Source organism: Eptatretus burgeri, chromosome 10 (genome assembly GCF_056783735.1).
Source record: "Eptatretus burgeri isolate ZD-2024b chromosome 10, Ebu_testis_v1, whole genome shotgun sequence".
NCBI classification, from domain to species: Eukaryota; Metazoa; Chordata; class Myxini; order Myxiniformes; family Myxinidae; genus Eptatretus; species Eptatretus burgeri.
In genome coordinates this window covers 44,566,838-44,589,684 of record NC_140970.1, presented here as the reverse complement: position 1 = coordinate 44,589,684, position 22,847 = coordinate 44,566,838, and the positions used below count along the sequence as shown (strand labels likewise).

General features: G+C 42.2%; 1 protein-coding gene across 12 annotated transcripts in view; it reads left to right on the top strand.

Moving 5' to 3' along the window:
• The first annotated feature begins 2,095 nt into the window (after positions 1-2,095).
• The window catches only part of LOC147018441 (membrane-associated guanylate kinase, WW and PDZ domain-containing protein 1-like), a 324,904-nt gene continuing 304,152 nt past the window's right edge, over positions 2,096-22,847 (top strand). For 5 of the 12 annotated variants that reach the window (XM_085898077.1, XM_085898078.1, XM_085898081.1 and 2 more), the window contains exon 1: positions 2,318-2,480. The gene's annotated coding sequence lies outside the window, so the exon portion shown is untranslated. Of the gene's footprint in view, positions 2,209-2,316; positions 2,688-16,488; positions 16,603-22,847 lie in introns of those variants that run through there. The other 7 variants (XM_085898073.1, XM_085898075.1, XM_085898084.1 and 4 more) reach the window with 7 other exon arrangements.

The following is a 22,847-nucleotide window of genomic DNA, read 5'->3' as shown; positions in this document are numbered from 1 at the left end:
CAGGAGGGAGTTAAAGGATATATATATATATATATATATATATATATATATATATATATATATATATATATATATATATATATATATATATATATATATATATATATATATATATATATATATATACACATATAGGGACGAAGGTGGGGTGGAGGAATAATTCGGGAGCATAAGAGACGGATGGACAAAGGGGTACTGTGGCTAGGCCGGGGTATTTGGTCGAGGGAGGAGGGGGTATAATAATGTGGGGATGGAGATCGAGAGAGGGTTGAGATGATGGTTAATCGGCGGTGAAGGGGAGTTTCCCACCTCCCATGCCGTGTTATATTTGCGGCGTGACCAGGACCTACCACCCTCCCTTGTCCTACTCTCAGGCGTCTCTCTCTCTCTCTCTCTCTCTCTCTCTCTCTCTCTCTCTCTCTCTCTCTCTCTCTCCCCCCTCTCTGTGCTCTCTCTGTGCTCTCTCTCTCTCTCTCTGTGCTCTCTCTCTCTCTCTCTCTCTCTCTCTCTCTCTCTCTCTCTCTCTCTCTCTCTCTCTCTCTCTCTCTCTCTCTCTCTCTCTCTCTCTCTCTCTCTCTCTCTCTCTCTCTCTCTCTCTCTCTCTCTGTGCTCTCTCTCTCTCTCTCTCTCTCTCTCTCTCTCTCTCTCTCTCTCTCTCTCTCTCTCTCTCTCTCTCTCTCTCTCTCTCTCTCTCTCTCTCTCTCTCTCTCTCTCTCTCTCTCTCTCTCTCTCTCTCTCTCTCTCTCTCTCTCTCTCTCTCTCTCTCTCTCTCTCTCTCTCTCTCTCTCTCTCTCTCTCTCTCTCTCTCTCTCTCTCTCTCTCTCTCTCTCTCTCTCTCTCTCTCTCTCTCTCTCTCTCTCTGTGCTCTCTCTCTCTCTCTCTCTCTCTCTCTCTCTCTCTCTCTCTCTCTCTCTCTCTCTCTCTCTCTCTCTCTCTCTCTCTCTCTCTCTCTCTCTCTCTCTCTCTCTGTGCTCTCTCTCTCTCTCTCTCTCTCTCTCTCTCTCTCTCTCTCTCTCTCTCTCTCTCTCTCTCTCTCTCTCCCCCTCTCTCTCTCTCTCTCTCTCTCTCTCTCTCTCTCTCTCTGTGTGCTCTCTCTCTCTGTGCTCTCTCTCTCTGTGCTCTCTCTCTGCTCCCTGCTCTCTCTGTGCTCTCTCTCTCTCTGCTCCCTGCTCTCTCTGTGCGCTCTCTCTCTCTCTCTCTCTCCCCCCACCTCTCTCTCTCCCTCTCTCTCTCTCTCTCTCTGTGCTCTCTCTCTCTGCTCTCTCTCTCTCTCTCTCTGTGCTCTCTCTCTGCTCCCTGCTCTCTCTGTGCTCTCTCTCTCTCTCTCTCTCTCTCTCTCTCTCTCCCCCTGCCTCTCTCTCTCTCTCTCTCTCTCTCTCTCTCTCTCTCTCTGTGCTCTCTCTCTCTCTCTCTCTCTCTCTCTCTCTCTCTCTCTCTCTCTCTCTCTCTCTCTCTCTCTCTCTCTCTCTCTCTCTCTCTCTCTCTCTCTCTCTCTCTCTCTCTCTCTCTCTCTCTCTCTCTCTCTCTCTCTCTCTCTCTCTCTCTCTCTCTGTGCTCTCTCTCTCTCTCTCTCTCTCTCTCTCTCTCTCTCTCTCTCTCTCTCTCTCTCTCTCTCTCTCTCTCTCTCTCTCTCTCTCTCTCTGTGCTCTCTCTCTCTCTCTCTCTCTCTCTCTCTCTCTCTCTCTCTCTCTCTCTCTCTCTCTCTCTCTCTCTCTCTCTCTCTCTCTCTCTCTCTCTCTCTCTCTCTCTCTCTCTCTCTCTCTCTCTCTCTCTCTCTCTCTCTCTCTCTCTCTCTCTCTCTCTCTCTCTCTCTCTCTCTCTCTCTCTCTCTCTCTCTCTCTCTCTCTCTCTCTCTCTCTCTCTCTCTCTCTCTCTCTCTCTCTCTCTCCCTCGCCCTCTCTCTCTCTCTCTCCCTCTCTCTCTCTCTCTCTCTCTCTCTCTCTCTCTCTCTCTCTTGTGCTCTCTCTCTCTTGTGCTCTCTCTCTCTTGTGCTCTCTCTCTCTTGTGCTCTCTCTCTCTTGTGCTCTCTCTCTCTCTCTCTCTCTCTCTCTCTCTCTCTCTCTCTCTCTCTCTCTCTCTCTCTCTCTCTCTCTCTCTCTCTCTCTCTCTCTCTCTCTCTCTGTGCTCTCTCTCTCTCTCTCCCTCCAGATCCAGTTGTCCATTCATTCGTTTCGTCATTTGTCCACCCATACACAGTACACATCCAAGGTACATCCATTCCTCCTGCAATCCTTCCTCTCCTATCTTACCTCCCATCGCCTTCCTTCCCACAACCCATACCTGCTCCACCTTCTCGCAAACCGTGGGGCCGCCGTGCCTCCCCCCGCCCTCCCCCGTCCGCTCAGCGCGCCATGCTGTGCGGTAAGGCTGTCTGTGTACGAGACACCGAACGGGACACGCTGGCCGGGAGACGCAGCACGGGACACACAGAACGTGCTTCGTGCTTTGTCCGCGCGTTCTTCTCGCCCCGCTCGTGCCTGGTTCGTGCTTTGTCCGTGCGTGCTTCTTGCACTGCTCGTGCTTTGTCCGTGCGTGCTTCTTGCACCTCTCGTCCCCGGTTGGTGATTAATTTTTTTTTTCGTGCACGGATTTCTTGCATCTCCTGATCGTGCGCCGCGTGCATTCTTCGTCCGTGCACGGATTTTGCTTTGTGCACGGTTCGTTCTTTCTTCGCCATACACCACGAGGTTTGGAAATTGTGCACGAATGTCCCAGTACGGTGTGTTAATCACGTGGTGCGCGATCGTACGATGAATCGTCCGGACCGTGCGCTCGTACTCAGTGTGTATATATATATATATATATATATATATATATATATATATATATATATATATATATATATATATATATATATATATATATATATATATATATATATATATATATATATATATATATATATATATATATATATACCTGTGTGATGTCACATGCACGTGTACGTGAGCTCGTGTGCACGATACCAGCGGAAGCCCGAGATATTTATTCCATTAAGCTCTAATTAAGCTGATTAAACGTCCCTCTCTGGTTGTTATTTCCGTACGTTAATGAAATCGCTCGGTAGTTTACAATCGCACGGCCACGTACGTACACGGTCCTGATTGGGATTTTCGTGCCTTCACGACGACGTGTCCTGGAGATGGATGACCGGTTGTTTATTTAATTTCCTACAGGTATAAATGTATATAATGTCTCATCCATTGCCCTTCAACATGTTTCACGTGAATATTAAATATAATTATAAAGTAATTTTTTAACATGTTTCACATGAATATTAAATATAATTATAAAGTAATTTTTAACATGTTTCACATGAATATTAAATGTAATTATAAAGTATTTTTTAAACATGTTTCATGTGAATATTAACTATAATTATAAAGTAATTTTTAACATGTTTCACATGAATATTAAATATAATTATAAAGTAATTTTTAACATGTTTCACGTGAATATTAACTATAATTATAAAGTAATTTTTAACATGTTTCACATGAATATTAAATATAATTATAAAGTAATTTTTAACATGTTTCACATGAATATTAAATATAATTATAAAGTAATTTTTAACATGTTTCACGTGAATATTAACTATAATTATAAAGTAATTTTTAACATGTTTCACATGAATATTAAATATAATTATAAAGTAATTTTTAACATGTTTCACATGAATATTAAATATAATTATAAAGTAATTTTTAACATGTTTCACATGAATATTAAATATAATCATAAAGTAATTTTTAACATGTTTCACATGAATATTAAATATAATTACAGTCATTTTTAACATGTTTCACATGAATATTAAATATAATTATAAAGTAATTTTTAACATGTTTAACATGAATATTAAATATAATCATAAAGTAATTTTTTTAACATGTTTCACGTGAATATTAAATATAATTATAAAGTAATTATAAGGACCCTCCGGGTATGTTGTCTGTGCATGAAAAACTAAATATAAATATATAATAATTCATCGATGCCAATGACGCTCACACATCCCTACTTCTACATCTGCTTTTGTCCCAGCATGCGATTCGTACTTTCGTGAAACCCGATTACTGTTGCACATGTCGTTATGAGACAACTCGTACGTATTATAAACATGCTTCGTGCTGTTCGTGTTGATAACACCATTGGTACGTTTCGACGTGGCTGGATGGGCCTCACAGTACAGGCTTGGTGGTGTGTTGGTTTTAGTAATGTGATTCTGTTGTGTTGGCACTGTTCTGAGAAGGGGGAGGGGTTGGGTGAGGGAGGGGTTGGGGAGGAAAAGGTGTGGGAAAAGGAGAGGGTGTGGGATGATTGAGGGGTGTGGGAAGGGTAGAGGGGGTGAAGGAAGGAAAGGAGAGTGTGGGAATTTGGACGGAGAGGGGATGGGAAAGGGGAGGGTGGTGTCAGTGTGGGAAGAGAAGAGGGCGCGTGAAGAGGAGACGACATGTTTATGGTGTTGGGGGGGGGGGTGGGAAGTGAGGGGATATGGGAAAAGAGAAAATATGGGAAGTGAGAGGGAGGGTGGGAAGAGGGGATGGTGTGGGAAAAGTGGAGGGTGTGGGAAAAGTGGAGGGTGTGGGAAGAGGGGAGGGAATATGAAGGGATGTTGGAAGGGGAGGGTGTGGGAAGCGGATAGGGTAAAGGAGCAGGAGATGGTGTTGAAAGGGGAGGGGATGGATATTTCCTTGTCTGACTTGTTAGGAGTTAGGGAGGGAAGCTTTTGGGGGGGGGGTTGTGGTGGTGTTTGCTCTGTACGTTAAGTTGGGTGTAGGAGTGTGTGTGTGTGTGTGTGTGTGTGTGTGTGTGTGTGTGTGTGTGTGTGTCGGGGGGGGTTGAAGATGAGTGCTATACTGTAATTTATATACTATCATGTGGTTTGATTTGCACTGGGCAGAGGAGGTTGGGGTGTGTGGGGGTGGGGGGGGTGTATGGTTCTGAAAGTGTGCTTGAGGTCTTTACAGGTGTAACAGTATGTGTTTGTTGTGAACTAGTGCTGGAAAAGGCCCGGGAGAGGTGGGGGGGCGATATTTGTGTTTGAAACCTGTTTGCAATAGTTTCAAAACAGTTGTTTGTAGGAGGTGATTTGTTATTGAGTGCAGAGGGAGGGGTTTTTTGCTTACCTTATTGTATATACTAGTGCATGCCCATACATGTGTGGCCGTACATGCAAAAAATAAAAATAAAAGCTTTCAAACCACGTGCCAGAAACAACAACCACACAGGCTGTTCCTTCGCTCTCACGTGCCCGTACGTGCAAAAAAAAAAAAAAACGTTCAAAGAACCACACAGGCTGTTCCTTTGCTCTCGTAAACGACGACTGGATTGGGGCATTGTGTTTATCTATAAATGCGCAAAAGTAATCGAGAAATTATTAGAATACACGAAGTCATCACTCTCCGGAAGTCCGTACGTTGTAACCTGAAATGGGGAACGCGGCTGAGTTTCTCTTCCCCCATCGGCCACGCCCATGCAGCAACGTGTCCTGTCATTGGTTGGTAAATAAATGGCCATAACTTGGGAAGCACTTGTCTGATTAATATCAAACCTTGAAAAGGCACATCCTCAGTTCCCTAGCAATGTTGTTTGCAAGTTTCAATTAGATCGGGCCAGTGGTTGTCGAGAAACAGCGGTCACACACACACACACACACACACACACACACACACACACACACACACACACACACACACACACACACACACACACACACACACACACACACACACACACACACACACACACACACACACACACACACACACACACACACACACACACACACACACACACATTGCTGGAATTATAGATAGATGAGGCATTCAAAATGTTCTGAAATACACATAACAGTTCAACAAACTTAAAAATATCATTCCTATATGCAAGTATGTATGTGTGAATATATATATATATATATATATATATATATATATATATATATATATATATATATATATATATATATATATATATATATATATATATATATATATATATTTATATATCGATATATCGCAAAATAAAAACGTTGGCATGCCTTAGAGTTTCGACTAATATGAGTATCTTGTTCAGATAACCTTTTGAACATTACTGAGACGTGGATTGTCTGAGACAATAAGATTAACACACCTGTACACATAACCTTTAGGTGGAGGTAAATCACATACATGTCTAATTTTTTTTTACTCTAACATTTTATTACATTATACATGACGATGTTACATATAGCATGATGATGATGTATGTAACATTGTAACATGGTAATATTACATGGAATACAATGAAAGCGCATCTAGCACGGCGATATTACGTATAATATAACAATATTCAATATGCAGCTATGGCCAAAAATATTGGCACCTTTGCATGTTATTCAAATAACACAATTTTGTCTAAAAATAAGGTGAAATTGACAAAAGTATTTGTTCTCCACAATTCTTTATTTCACTGTTAATATTACAGAACCTTTGTTTTTGATTCATAACTTAATATATCCCATTAATTCAGAAAATAAAAATTAATGGAATTGACAAAATTATTGACACTCTCAACTTAATATTTGGTATCACAGCCTTTGGACAAAGTAACTGCAGTCAAGCACTTCCTATAGCCATGAATGAGCTTCCAACTCCTCTCCACTGGAAGTTTGGTCCACTCTTCTGGTGCAAACTGCTCCAGTTCCCCTAGATTTGAAGGGTGCCTTCTCCCAACTGCTGTTTTCAGATCTCCCCACAGGTGTTCAATGGGATTTAGATCTGGACTCATTGCTGGCCACTTCAGAACAGTCCAGTATTTTGTCTTGAACCATTCCTGGGTGCTTTTTGAAGGGTGTTTGTGGTCATTGTCCTGCTGCAAAACCCATGACCTTCGACAGAGACCAGCTTTCTGACACTGGGTTGAACATTGTGCTCCAAAATGCCTTGTTAATCTCATGATTTCATGAAGCCATGCGCATATTCAAGGCACCCAGAGCCAGATGAAGCACAGCAACCCCAAAACATCACTGAACCTCCTCCATGATTGACTGTAGGGAAGGTGTTCTTTTCTTTGAAAGCTTCATTTTGTTTTCTGTAAACATAGAGATGATGTGCTTTCCCCAATAGCTCTAATTTGGTCTCATCTGTCCACAGGACATTCTCCCAGAAGGATTTTGGCTTGTTCAGGTGCATTTTGGCAAACTCCAGTCGAGCTTTCTTTTGTCTCTTTCAGCAGTGGTGTCCTCCTGGGTCTCCTACCATAGAGCCCCCTTTCATTGAGTTGGCAATGGTTGGTGCGATTTGAAACTGTCATACCTTGTGTCTGAAGGTTGGCTTGAATCTGTTTGATAGTTGATTGAGGTGCTTTCTCCATCATTTGAAAAATCCTTCGCTGCAATCTCCGATCAAGTTTTCTCTTGCGGCCATATCCGTGGAGGTTGGTTACAGTGACATAGACCTTAAACTTCCTGATAACATTGCATACGGTGGACACAGGTACATCAACGTCCCTGGAGATATACTTGGACCCTTGAGATTGTTCATGCTTGGCTACAATCTTGTGTCTGACCTACTCAGACAATTCTTTGGTTTTCTTTCTTTTTCTCCATGCTCATTGCGGCACACATTGACACAAAACAGCAGAATGACTGCTTTTCTCTGTTCATACTGGTTGAATGAGTGATTTTTTTATATTGCAGGCACCTGTAACTCACCACAGGTGAGTTCAATTCCAAAGTAAAGGAGAATCACCTGCTTGAAATCAAATTATTTTGAACAACTTCTAAAAGATGCCAATAATATTGTCTGGGCCATTTTAGGATTTCTGTGTGGAATAAACTGAGATTTAGTAATTTTTTGAGTCTTTTTTTTGTTTTGTTCCACTGCAAACCAAAGAAGTACATGTGTGGATACCAATTTTTTTTTTATTTCAACAATTTTCTGGAAGAAATAGTGCATTATTTGGAAAAAAAAGTGCAACGGTGTCAATACTTTTGGCCACGACTGTAACATGATATCACATGTAATACAATGATATTTCATGGAACACGGAGATATTGCATGTAATACGGTGATAACACATCTCACACAGCTGATTTTATATGGAGCATGTGACATGTAGCATGATAAACATGTAACACGATGATATTACTGTAAAATCATGATTTTAGATGTAACATGATGATAAAAAATATAACATGACATTAGATGGAACAGTTTGAGATTACTATAACATTATATTACATTATATATGATGATTTTACATATAGCATTATGATAATGTATGTAACATGGTAATATTACATGGAATACAATGAAAGTGCATCTAACACGGCGATATTACGTGTAATATGACGATATTCAATATAACATGATGATATCACATGTAATACAGTGATATTCCATGGAGCATGGAGATATTGCATGTAATGCGGTGATAACACATCTCACACGGCTGATTTTACATGGAGCATATGACATGTAGCATGAAAAATCATATCACATTATAATAAGGTGTCTCCACAAGCGAAGACATCGAACGTAGGAATAAAACATAATGCCACATAACATGATATACTGTTACCAACGATGACATCTGCTATAGGTACCTGGGCTTTGACTCAATAAATGGGAATATATTTATGACAGCAAGTGCTACTCGAAGTATGGATTGGGGTATGTTGGGAATAACTTTAAAGGACAAATGGAGAAACACAATGCAAGGTGAAAGACTGGGGTAAGAGATAAATAATGGAAAAGAGCAAAAGACTGAATAAGTCGATGGCAATGGGCAGGACGTGAGATGTGGAGAGAAAACGACAGATGGGCAAAAAGAATAAGAGAATGGACAATGAGTGGAAAACGAAATAAAGGAAGGACAGGTAAGGGATGGAGAGACGAGTTGCCAGAGGATTGTGGAGGTAATACCAGGACAAGAATGACACATAGTAGAAAGGTGTAGACCAATCGTGCTGAGGCCTTTGTACTGCAATGGACTGAAAAGCACCAGAAGATGATGTACATGAAGATATACTGACATATGATGTGCAGTGCAGTGTACACACACACACACACACACACACACACACACACACACACACACACACACACACACACACACACACACACACACACACACACACACACACACACACACACACACACACACACACACGTGCCTTGCACGATCAGACCCCATTACTGCAGTGGGTACCAGGAAGCAAGTGCCACACCAGCTATTGCTGCATGTATCCTGACCAACAGGAAATGTCTGCTACACATTAACCTGTCTGTGGTACACAAAATCGTACTTGGGGCAGCCAGGAACAATTTAAATAAAAAATGCTATTCTGGCTAAGCAGTGGTATAGGTTCTGATTATTAGGCGTGAGCTTAGCAGAGCTCATCTTTTTAGAATTGTACTGCAGCCAATACCGGTGGAAGAGAATTTATCAATGACTAGCTCTTCAGTCAAAGTCCTCGGCATCATCCAGTTTCGGCCCATCAACCTTGATACGGTCTGCTGAGGTGGGCCTGGGGTGGCCTACATGCATCTACATGCAGTAACTGCTTGTGCATAATCTGACCTTTGACCTCAGCAAATGCAGACCGGAGTAAATTGATACAACCGTTGTCAAAACATGCATTTCCGCAGTGCATCGTATTGACACTCCATCAGATCATTCAAGCAGTTTGATTTGCTCAGCACAGCCTCCATAAAAATATCAATGTTACCAATCGGATGCTTTACAAACCTGCGGACAGAGAGGGGAAATCAAATTGAAACTGCGTCAGGATGAAAATTTGAAAAAACAAATACTATTCTCCAATCAGAACTGCTCAGAAAGTGATCCTTTCATTGCAACAACGAAAAGGAATACCCATTAGGTCTTGCTCACCAGAAATAAAACCTCACTACAATTATTTACCAGCTATACTCTTGGGGGGAATCCACCCCATGATGTTGATAGCCAGTAGGCCAGAAGCATTTCTGTGGATTGATTCCCTTCACAACAGAGGTGGGTGGGTAGGGGGGGGGGCTGGCATACATATTATATCACCCCATTTAGCCAGTGAGAACACAAAACAGAGACAAAATACACCATATATTCATGTCCCTGAAGGGCACGCACATCCCTAAAAGTGAGGGCAAGAGAGTTGGTTCCGTCCCCTGTCAGGCGATAGACAGGCACTGGGTGCAGTCATCATGCAGCACTGCAACTCGAACCTCAACTCGCTCCACAACTCTTTTTTCCACTTGAACTGGAACACTGGCTTTTCTCTGCTCCTTGCCTGTCCTTCAAGGCCTGGGTGAGAACATGCCGCAAAGCAATACCACATGGCCCAATTATGTGCCTCACTCATAATTGGAGGGCCTTGTGATATTTATATGATGACTGCTATCGGTATTGCACATGGTTAATGTTCGGGAGCATCGTTGGTGCATGATTCTGTCTATGCTGTCGCTGATGACTCCCCAATAAGCGATGACGACTTCCCAAGTCTGATGGCTGATGGAGGAGTGCAGCATTGGGATTCTCATGTATGTGCTACTTGTAATTGTCTGCAGCTGTGGAGGAACTCAAGTAGGGTTTGAAACAGCAAAGGTCTTACATTGTGTAGCTTTTCTTGGCTGCTCTTTATGCAACTTTCTTTGGCTGGAAGTGTAGAGGAGTATATATATATATATATATATATATATATATATATATATATATATATATATATATATATATATATATATATATATATTCTGACAGAATGGTGCAGAGGTACTGTCCTTAATGCCTTTAAGCTCTGTAATAGAATGGAGAACAAGCCTTCATTGTGATGTCCAATGCGAGATGTCTAAGCTGTATAATCTTGGTTTGATTCCTGATCTGACTATGAACTATTGAATTGCTGGTGCTCGGATCGATGTTAAACCAGGTGTCCTCTTTGGTAGCATATGTTGGTGGATCTTAAATATCCCACGATGCCTTTCATGAAGAGTTGAGTTGTCACTGGCACCTGGAAACTAGTTGCAAAATCCTGCTCAAATCACCTTGGCTTAAATGTCAGGCCCGACCAGCTGGTTCGTGAAAGGCTGCAGCCAAACTTTCCCCATAGTCTGACCCCAGAAGAAAGTTTATTCCTATTTGAATGCCTTTTTTATACTTGATCTTCATGCTCATCTTGTCACTCGTGATTGCTTCTCTAGTTTGTTTATCAGCATTGTCTTTCCTCCAAAACAGCATATAACTAAAAGGGCACTCGGTAGAGTGCATACCTCCGCCACGCAATGCCTGATACCCGAGAACATATCTGACCCAATACATTTTTGAAATATCATGCAACATATCGTTTTTAGTCCGATCTCTCAATGGTGAAGAATCACTTTAATAATTAAAAATTTCTCGTATCCGGATCCTCACCAAAATTGAATCACTTCGTCCTTGTCACACACCCAACTTGTCCACTAATTTTCATCTACAGCCGTCCACAACTTTTTGAGATATCGTGCCATATATCGTTTTTGGCCCCATCTCTCAATGGTGAAGAATCACTTTAAAAATTCGAGTAATCGGATCCTGATCCGGATCTTCACCAAAATATAATCAGTTCGTCCTTGTCACACACCCAAACCTGTCCACACAATTTCATGCGGATCTGTGCATAACTTTTTAAGATATCCTGCACACAAACAAACAAACAGACAAAGAAACAGACCGAAAGGGGTGAAAACATAACCTCCTTCACCTTTGGTGGTGGAGGTAAATATAAAATGAAACAAATTAATTGAGGGAAAAGGGAAGGAAAATGTTGCATTTATTGGTGGCTCCCTTGAAATGGACAGTTTTTCATAATATTCTTACACATAACCATTGCCCCATTTCTGTTTTCCTCAAATGTGCCATATTTTTATGTAGTTTATGCAAATAGTTTAGAATTTTAGAAACTCCACTCCCCTCCCCCCTGATATCCGATGATATCATTATTTTCTTCGTTTTTATTTTCTCAATTAAACCACCTTATCCCTTGCTCTGTTTGTAAGAAATAGATGGTGTTAATAGAGTTTTATATGGATTTCTAGATTGACTATTGCATTCGTAAAGGCGCTGTCACACCTTGACGATTTAGCCAGCAATGGCAAGGTATAAAAATGTATGTAAAACATTGGCATACGCTGAAATTTTGATGTTTTTTTTTTTTTTAAGTTTTGGTCGTATTCATAACGTGTTGGTCGTATGCATAACATATTAGTAACGTACACAGAACGTTTCGTTGTCTTATAGATAAGGCCAAAAAAAAAAAAAATGTTGCATTGGCGTAACCCGCCCGACCCTAAAAAATTTCGCCGACCCTACGTTTTTTTTTTTGTTTTTTTGCTATCGAAAAATTTTGCCGACCCTATTTTATTGCTATTTTTGTTGTTTTGCTATCGTTTTCAAGTATCTTGTTGATTGCGATCGCGATCGCAAAAACCCGGAAATGTTTCGGACAGAACCCGCCGACAAAAAGGGTGGTACTCGAGCCGGGGGAGATTTTGGGAGGGATTTATTAGGAAAAAAATAAAAATAAAAAAGATCCCGACCGACCTACCCTATTTTTCAGTGACCCGTTACGCCAATGCAACATTTTTTTTTTTGGCCTAACTTACACCAACGAATGCTTAGCCTGTTGTCGGCGTTCACAACCTATGCCCAACGATAGTTTAACTTAGGCATAGCGCGCTGCACGTATCGCCGACGAACTCGTGGCGTAGCCTGTTAAAAACCTGCCGCACGCCTTTTTAAATCATAACCGCCTGAAAATTGGAAGTGTCAACCTCGCAGTCACACCTTGACGATTTAGCCAGCGTGTGCCGACCTATGAAAAATGTGTCTAAAACGCTGGCACACGTCGAATACGGCATGGGTAAGTTGTGTATACGTTAAGAGCACGCTGAAAAACGATGAAGTATGCTGTCATATTTCGTGGTACGTTTAGTACGTCGTGAAATTTCAAGCATGCTGAAAATTTTACGACGTACTCGCCGTATGGCTCACACGTGGGAATAAGGGAATAAGTTGTAGGCACGATATGCGATCGCTGACACACGTCGACACAAGTTCCTTGTAAGTTACTCATAAGTCGAAACATGTCGAGGTAAAGTTTAGCATACCAGAAACTTATTTTCTCCATCAAGGAACATTTTCTTTTTTTCTCCTTGGCTTGTTCCGTGAAGGCACATGACGAAATATCTGAAGTTTTTGTTGTTGTTGTTGTTTTTTTTGTTTTCGTCTATCACAAATTTTAAAATACTAGCCGAAACCCCATCACAGACGGATTCCGTTCATTCAACCACCCTCACCAGCTCACCCACACTCGAGGGACATGGACTGGACTGGGCGTGCTTACCCCCGCCTACTCATCCCCCGCCCCTGCCCCAATCCCCCCCCGCCTTCAGTTTGCTTACCCCCACCCAAAAACTTAATTACCCCGGCCCCGCCTCTTCACTCCACGCCCCCATCTTTTGATTCCCCGCCCCACTTGCCCCCAGGCCCCCTCCCCACTGTCCACCCCCTCACACTCAACCCCGCCTAATTCACCCCAGCCCCGCCCACTCATCCCCTGCCACATTTCCCCCCCGTCTCCCGCTTTCAATTTTCTTACCCTCGCCCAAAAATTTGCTTACCTTGCCTCCCCCCCCCCCCCTGCTCACTCCCTGCCCCGCCTCCTCACTCCCTGCCCCTGTCTCTTCATCCCCCGCCCCCGCCTCTTCACTCCTCGCCTCCGTCTCAACCAAAAGTGTTTATTCTGCTTCAGAGTTGAAAGTTGACTATCGCCACTATGTGTGATGCACTCTTACAGGTACGAAGTTTCTTTCAGTCCAGGTCACAGTACCGAGAAAAACGTGACGCGACTGCGAGGCGGAGCACAAAATTGGTCCTTCAGTATTAATATAGAGATAGAAGATACAATGTTTCTTGTTACATTTTTTCGTCAAATTCACATTCTGAGGGAGTCAGCATGAGCAGAAGAGGGTTTTACATTGGAGACGCTATTTTCGAGGAGTGGAATTACACCTCTCAGTGGTAACGGTCTGTCGCCGAATGACCGATGATGTCATGACGTCCTGACGCCTCTCAGCGGTGACATCACACGTCGCCATGTAAACGAATGTAAAACGAAAAGTGTTTATTCTGCTTCAGATTTGAAAGTTGACTATTGCCACGATTTGCGATGCACTCTTACAGGTACGGTCTCTTTCAGTCCAGGTCACAGTACCGAGAAAAACATGACGCGACCGCAAGGAGGAGCACAACATTGGTCCTTCAGTATTAATATATAGATATTCGAACATTTGCTTTTAAGTTTCGATGTCGACGTGACAATATCCTCAAACAGAAAATATTCATAGAGGAGGAACTACGAATAAGACATGAGCAAACTAAAGAGGCAATCGGATGTGATGTAATGGCACGTGACGAAATATCGGAAGTTATTGTTTTTTTTGGTTTTATTTTAAACGCTGCCAATTCGCCATTATACGGTAGCTGTAAATTAGAAACACGTTCAGTAAGTTCTGTGGTCGTCCGGAAGACGTCAATCAAATACGTCTACATACGTCAATATGCGTTGGAGATACATTATACATAGGTTCAAAGCACGTTATTCATAGGTTAGAAATAAGTTTTAGGTAACTAAGCATTACCTCGACATGTTTCGACTTATGAGTAACTTACAAGTAACGTGCCTCGGCGTGTGTCAACGATCGCATAACGTTCCTCGACGTGTGTCAACGATCGTGTAACGTGCCTACAACATGTTACTCATAGGTTATAAATAAGTTTCGGGTACGCTAATACTAATCATTACCTCGACGTGTTTCGACTTATGAGTAACTTACAAGTAACGTGTGTCAATAATCGCATAACGTGCCTACAACTTATGGCCAGTGTAGCGGAACGTGAGAGTCATACGCTGGCATACGTCGTAAAATTTCAAGCATGCTAAAATTTGAGGACAACCGCAAAGTACAACGATGAAAGCCAGCATACTATGACATATGGCATTGTTTTTCAGCGTGCTCTTAACGTACATACAAACTTACCCATAACGTATTCGACGTGTGCCAGCGTTTTAGCCCAATTTTGCATACGTCAGGCATACGTTGGCTAAATCATCAAAGTGTGACAGGGCCTTAACATAGATGAGTGTCTTCAAACAAAGAAGTGCTCAGTGAATTCCATCACTCCTGAGCAGATCTGTCACAACTGGTGAGGCTAGACTACTCGTTGACATTACCGACTGTGATTTACAAAATGTTTTTAATACAGCAGATGAATGGATATTTCCTGGTTTGAATATACATGCAGAGCATCACAAAGCACACGTTTTGAATTTCACATGTATGTGTGATGCCACGTCACCCCTCTCTGAGAGTGACCCTCCGAGCACAGTTAATAGAGGTGCTTTGACCAGGTCACCTGGTGAAGGCTCAAGGGGTATTTGTTTTAGCACAACACCTGTGGTTGTGGCCAAACTTCCCTTGTGAGTCGTTGATGTCGAGTGGCCTGTGAAATTGTTGGGCTTTCAAACCAAATGTTCTTTCTGGCAGTACAGGGCAAGGGATCTGAGCACAGAGAGATGTGAAGAATTATTTCAGCTTGTAAGAACGGCACTTAAGGCAAACAAAAATCCAAACAACGTTTTACTCTCGCAGCACATTTCCATCTTTATCTATAATATTCAATATATTACATTGAAACTGGTTTCATTGACCTTCTTGTTGACTGATTTAATGACTATCTGGATCATCCTCTGGGCTATATTCATCACCAAGATATTAATCCTTTAAATTCAGGATCTCTGTAAACAGCAGGTCCACAACTTCAGTTGTATCCAAAGGTCTCTCAATCAGGTAATACAGTGCAACTGTCTAACCCTCCGATGCATGTTGGTCAGAGATTTACGTTAATTGTTGGAGATTGTCTTGCATTACTGTTGACTACACACAGACACACAAGCCTCGACACAGGAGGAGGCCACTCAGCCTATCAAGCCAATGTTATCTCCACATTCCCAACAACCCACTGGCACAACACTATCCCTATTTTCAATTTTTTTTTGCTAACTACACATTCCTGCTTGATACATTCCATGTGCAAAATAATGAGAATTTTCCAATTTACAGACATCATAATTAAATTACACCTGGCTAAACTTGAGCTTCCAACTCTTCCAACAAATAACCATTTACCCCGCTGCTTCTAAGTTCTTATCAACATCCATTTTTCTTAAACCTATCAGCTGACCCTGCTGCTTCCACCTTCCCGAGAAGACCATAGCATCTGCATAAAATACCCCTGCCTTGATACTGTTGTAACAGTGTTCTTTTTCATTCTTAAACTATACTCTCTGGTTCTATCACGATCCATCATGGTCAAAAAAAAATCTGTCCTGCTTCTCTACTTTTAATTATAAAAAAACATCTTAATCAGTTCCCATCATAATCACCTTCTTTCTAATGTGTCCTTCAGCCACTCCTCAGCTTCGTGTACCTATCTATCCCTGAAATCAACATAGTCACTCTCTGCTGAATCCTCTCTGTCCTTCCTCATCTGTGATGACCAAAAGTGAGCACAATATTCGAGGTGAGGCCTCACTGAATTCCTGTGCAATGTTAAAACAACCTCTTTTATTTTACAATTTGTACCCCCTGTGAATACAGCCTAAAACCCTAATAGCTTTCCTGTAGCTGTTATGTGCTTGGTGCTATGCTGTCTACTTACCTCTTCCCCCCCCCCATCATTTTTCCATATATATATATATATATATATATATATATATATATATATATATATATATATATATATATATATATATATCTTCTTCTTCTGCTTTCGGCTGCTCCCGTTCGGGGTCGCCACAGCGGATCATCCGTATGATCCGCATAGTGATTTGGCACATGTTTTACGCCGGATTGCCTTCCTGACGCAACCCTGGTCGCATATATATATATATATATATATATATATATATATATATATATATATATATATATATATATATATACATATATACATATATATATATTACCACCCCCAGATCCTTCTCCTATGTAACATGCTCCAAGACTGCCCCTTTCATTATATAGTTTCTCTTTTAATTATTTGTGCCCTTCCCCAGCTGACCTCACATTTCCGTTAAACAGCATATGCCATACCTTTCGTCAAATCTATAGAAATATATAGATTTTCCTGAATCTAAGCACCATCTTCTCTGCTATCTGGCTTACCTCTAAGCTTAATGCCATCTGGAAATTTGAAAGCAGACTTAACTACACTATCCACATCATTAGAATAAATTATTTAAATAACTTATCCCACAACTTCCAACCTCCCAGCCCGACATCCTTTCATTCACGGATACTCTTTGCTTCCGATTACTAAGCCGGTTTCCAATCAAGGTAACTACTCACCCAGCCACGACACAAGCCCTCACTACAGAGCTGATCCTCGTATGTGGGTACCTTATCATAAAATGCCTTCTGAACATTGAGATATACTACATGCCTGGTGTTGGCTTAATGGTGAGGGTGGTGGGCTTGGGATCCTTGGGTCCTGAGTTCGAATCCCACTTGGCTGTTGAATTAATACCAGGTGGGGTTGACTCAGCCTGTCATTCTTCTGAGGTCGACAAAATGACTACCAGCTTGCTGATATCCTGCGTTGAAGTGGCGACCCATCCAGGATTGTGCCCAGTAGCCCAGGAGACTGCTTAGGTCGCACCAACGCTCTGCACAGAGTATGGTATGGATGGATGGATGGATGGATCTACTACATATATTACCCTTCCCTTATCCACCATATCAGAAACTGCTTTATAGAACTCCAATAAATTTGTTAAACAAGACCTCCCTTTAATAAATCCTTGCTGACTGTCTTTAATTAGCTTCAATCTATTTAAATAGTTTGAATCCCATATGATCCTTATATAATGTCTCACATTTTCCTCACAACTAAGTCAAACTAACAGGTCTATAGTTCCCCAATTCTTCTTTGGATCCTTTCTTAAATAATGGTGTTACATTTGCTGCTCTCCAATCCCATGGTACCTGTCCTGACTCCAATGAGCTGTTAAAGATATCGTTATACATCACACTTATCTGCTCTGCCACCATGTGCAATCCTCTTGGATGTATATCATCTAACCTGGGGATTTATCTTCTCTTTGTTTTCCAAGCTGTTTCTTCACTTCACCCCTTCTATCTACCATTACTTCTTCAATTCTTCATTATTCCCACCTTCTTGTGGGGTGGTTGAGAAAAGGGTTTGGCCCAAGTCTTTCATGAATCGGCTGACCAGGCCTGACATTCAACTGAAGGTGATTTGAGCATCAATTTGTAATTTGTTCAGGGTGCCGAGGATACCTCCACAACTCTCCATGAAAGACACAATGCGATATTTTATGTCCATAAACTGATGCCAGCAGTTGTGACACCAGACTTGATGTCCATCCGAGGGAAGGCAAATTTTATGATGTAACTCCCTGCCTGCGAAGTGCCAATCTGACAGTTTATATTCAGGTTAGGGAACAAACCCAGCCAAGACAGCCCAAAGGCAATTGTGCACTATCTCTACACCATTCTGTTGGACAGAGACTGTCTCACATGATCAGATATATATATATATATATATATATATATATATATATATATATATATATATATATATATATATATATATATATGTTTTAAAAGTGGAAAATCGGGATAGAAAAACAGTATCTTGAACAGGGAGATGCCTCACCAAAATATACCATCATTCCTAAACCTGGATGAAGGAACTGGTGCAGAGTAAATGTTCATTGCATGTGAAGACACAAACCACAATTATTAAAAAGATGTACAACCATCTTTACGTTCAGTAACAATATACCCTCATAAGCCATTGATGAAAAGGTTAAGAAAGAGTGATGCCTTCCAATACCTTGAGAGAGAGAGAGAGCATAATAGTCGAAAAGCCAGTATGACTGATAGTGCTGCTCCTAGTTTTTTTTTTAAAGACCTTGACAACAGAGCTAAGTGACTTTTGCTTGCAACAAATGTTCGTACATCTCATGATATCGATTTGTAACCAACACCGACATAAGCTTTGATTATGTGGCATCCATTTCAAGTTTGGTTTTTTCTTTAATGACCCTTTGCTCAATCAAACTCGACCGTTTGCATCTTTAACTCTCTCTAAGATGTTGTGCCATCAAATGCAATGCCAGTTGTAGTAGGACCTTCACAGATTCCAACAGACATGCTCAAAGCGATCTTACTCGTACATCTGTCCAAAGTATGTCTGCAGCTTCAGCTTCCATAATGGTATTCATGGCTTGATGGCAATGGTGTCATGCAGGGTTGTCATTAAGTGAGCATTTTGCATTGTAATTAGAGGTGCTACGAAGAAATATTGGGCCTTCTTGGTGTAGTGGAAGCAGCAATGCTTTGGATGTTACTCAAATGCTAATGTGGAACTGTGAAGAGGGAAATATCTCATACCGGGCATAGCAAAAGCTTTATAAATGGTTAAAATCAAACTGTTGACAAAGTATTTATGTGGCTTTCAAATTGCAATACATTTGTTGGGATCGTCTGCTTATTACACACGCACGGTGGTTGGTAGAAAATGTGGGTGAGGGAGTGGGGGGAGGTGGGGGAGGAGGAGATGGGACCAGAGAGGGGTGCCAGATTGCAAAAAATTAAATTGAGAAAAGGAAGTAAAGGAAGAAGGCATGATTGGAGAGATAAATTAAGTGGGAAGAGAAGAGAAAGATGTTTGAGAGAAGATAGAAGAGAGATGAAGGGACACATGTGCTGATCGTTCTGCACACTGGAGACCTGGTCTTCTGGCTTGGAATGGCTGTTGTCAGTTGGCAGGATGGGTTATATATTTTCTATGATGTTGGACTGAAAATATATGTTTTCCTTAGCACGACTGCGATGTACAAAGTGAAGAATAATTCCATGCTTGAATAATTTTTGCTGATGATGTTGTTAATTGTTTCAAAGACTTAAATCAATGCTGTCATGATTTGTATCACGAAGTGTGCACAAGGCAGATAACTTCACCATAAAAGTGAGTGAGGTGCTTGCCTGTTAAATATAGCTTTCTCTAATGTCTGAGGCTCAAGGAGGAGCTTGTACATGTATCACAATCATAAGGCAAGGAGACTTGTACAGAGTAGCAAATTAATATATGACATGGGATTTGAACCTTGGCACTCATAAATATTGTAACAAATTCTCGCCCGCCGGCGTGCGGACAGCCACTTTTAGCCGAATCGCGGCCGTACGCCCACTGGACGGACAATTCAGTGGCGACTTTCCAGAACAACGCCGAAAACCAGTCGCGGGTGTGCTCCAAGCACACCACAACCTTGTCCGCACTCTACCCACGCGCTACAGGATCCGATCGCCAAATAATCGATTTACCTAATTATTCACGCGGGTAGATTACAGAGAGATTGTACCTCAGCGAGGCCTGCTTGGACACGAGCCGCTTAAGCAGCTCGCTCCGTTTTGGGATAACCGAGCGGGGTATTATCGCGAGGCCTCGCTGGACCCGATTCTATTATCGGCTATTAAAAAGCCCGCTATTATTCCGAAATGCAATATGGCAGTTCAATGGAGGGAAAATGACGCGACGAACAGGTCAACATTCAAACAAGCACATTTATTCACACACGTATGCAGTCAGGTATTCATGCAGGCACATATACAGCCAACAAAAGCAATAAATGCAAAACATGCATGTAGTTATTCAAAGGATGGGGTTAGGGACAAGACGCGAGCAAGACCAAGCGCTACGACCATCTATTTATTATTACACTCACTTATCAACAGTTCTACTTTACGGACTCGGCGCCACAACTTTCATACAAAGAAAAGCAAGGAAAAACCCCCTCAAAGACAAGAGGGTAGACTGGACCTCTCAGGATCTTTATGTCATGGAGCTTTGAGGACCAAAGGAGCTCCAAGAGGCCGTGCAGGTTACCTTCACCTCAGACCGTTCGGTGCTGGTTGGTGAGCTCTCTCCGGCTCGCACATGAACACGCAGCCCCATATGGCACAGCAGCTTGGTCATGCTCCCAGCTCGCGTCTCCTCCGCTCTCCTCAGCTTCGCCACTGACTGCAGGCTTCAGGCTCCAGGCACTCCGAACCCCGACAGACACTCCACAGACTGGCTGACTGATCCTCAGCAGACCCAACTCGACAACCACCTCGAGAGACAGACCGACTGACTCCACTGACTCACTCCTCAACTCTCTTCCCTCTCCTCCACACAACCACAACCTTGCGTTCAGCGCACCCTTTTATCCCCCTGGCTCCTCACCCCTTCCTTCGCGGCGCGTGGGGGGGGGGGGGAGAGAACATTCCAACAGAGATCAGCTGGATGAGTTGTTGTTTCCCAACCGTCAATCTTGTTTACCCGATCTGAGGGAAATTGGGGTTGTTGTTGTTGCCCTTTGGTGTTCGTGGAGATGTCGGCAGTTATGGAGAAGTTGGTTTGTGGTTGTTGTGGCTGATGCTGTGGTGTGGATGGCGTGGTTGTTGATTAGATGTGGTTGTGGGGAAGGTGGTTGAGATGCGGTTGTGGTGGTTGTTGCAAAACAAAGATAGTAAAAGAAAAACGGCTAACTGAAGATTCACAGCCCTGTTACACGAATAAATCCCATTAGACAACGGTGGGGAAATCTATCTGAACACAAACTTATCGGCATAACTGATTAAGGACCTATATGGTGCTCTGCGAATTTCCACAGCCGTAACAATATGTTCAGATTGCGATATACCAATTAGCCTACCATTAGAGCTCTGATTATTAGAAGCTAATCTAATAGAATGTGGTGTTCTGGACATTTCCATTTGATGAGTGTTGGCCCTTCTCAAAAGGTAGAAGTTGCGGTATTTTTTATTATCATCCAGAGAGCATTCTGATTGCATACATCCTCCATCGTTAATCTCTTTCACGATCATTAGCATCTCTGTGTGAAAAGAATAAGCCATGTGCAAATACCATCATAGTTTAGCTTCACTTTTCTGCAGCAACTACCTGCACTATGTACCCTGTATAACTGCACAAAGATTAGAAGTACAGATATATTTTCAACAATTAAGGTTTGTGTACATTATGTGTGTATGTATATATATATATGTATATATATATATATATATATATATATATATATATATATATATATATATATATATATATATTGTTGCGGATTCGCGCCCGCCGGCGTGCGAACGGCCACGTAACTCGAATCGCGGCACGTCGCCCACCGGACGGACAATCCCGTCGTGACCCTCTCGGACTAACGCCGGGAACTAGTCACGGGTGGGCCTTTCGGCCTCACCACGATCGTGCCAATCGGCCCCCCGCGTGGGATAGGGTTGCTCGCCAAATTCGACCTACCTAAGTACCCACACGGAGGGTAGACCGGGCGATCGCAGGTCGACTTCGGACACGGGCCACTTTAAGCGACCCGTTCCGTACTATCGGGATAACCGAGCGGTGTTATCGTCAACCTCGACGGTTCGATTGATTATCGGGCGTTTTTAGCCCACGACCAACCCTTTACGTGAAGTAAGATGGAGATTCAATAAAGGAAAAGACGAAGCGAAACGGGAAAAACAGTTCAACATAAAGCACATTTATTCCGCGGCAAACGGAAAGCACACATATACAATTATACACCAAAAGCAAATGTAAAAATAGAAGAAACACACAATTCTGCACAAAAAGCAAATGCAACAATGCAGATGTACTACCGACTACCGAGCACACGGCAACACTTATACAGTTTTACTTCACAGATGGCGCCGACAACATATATACTCAAAGCA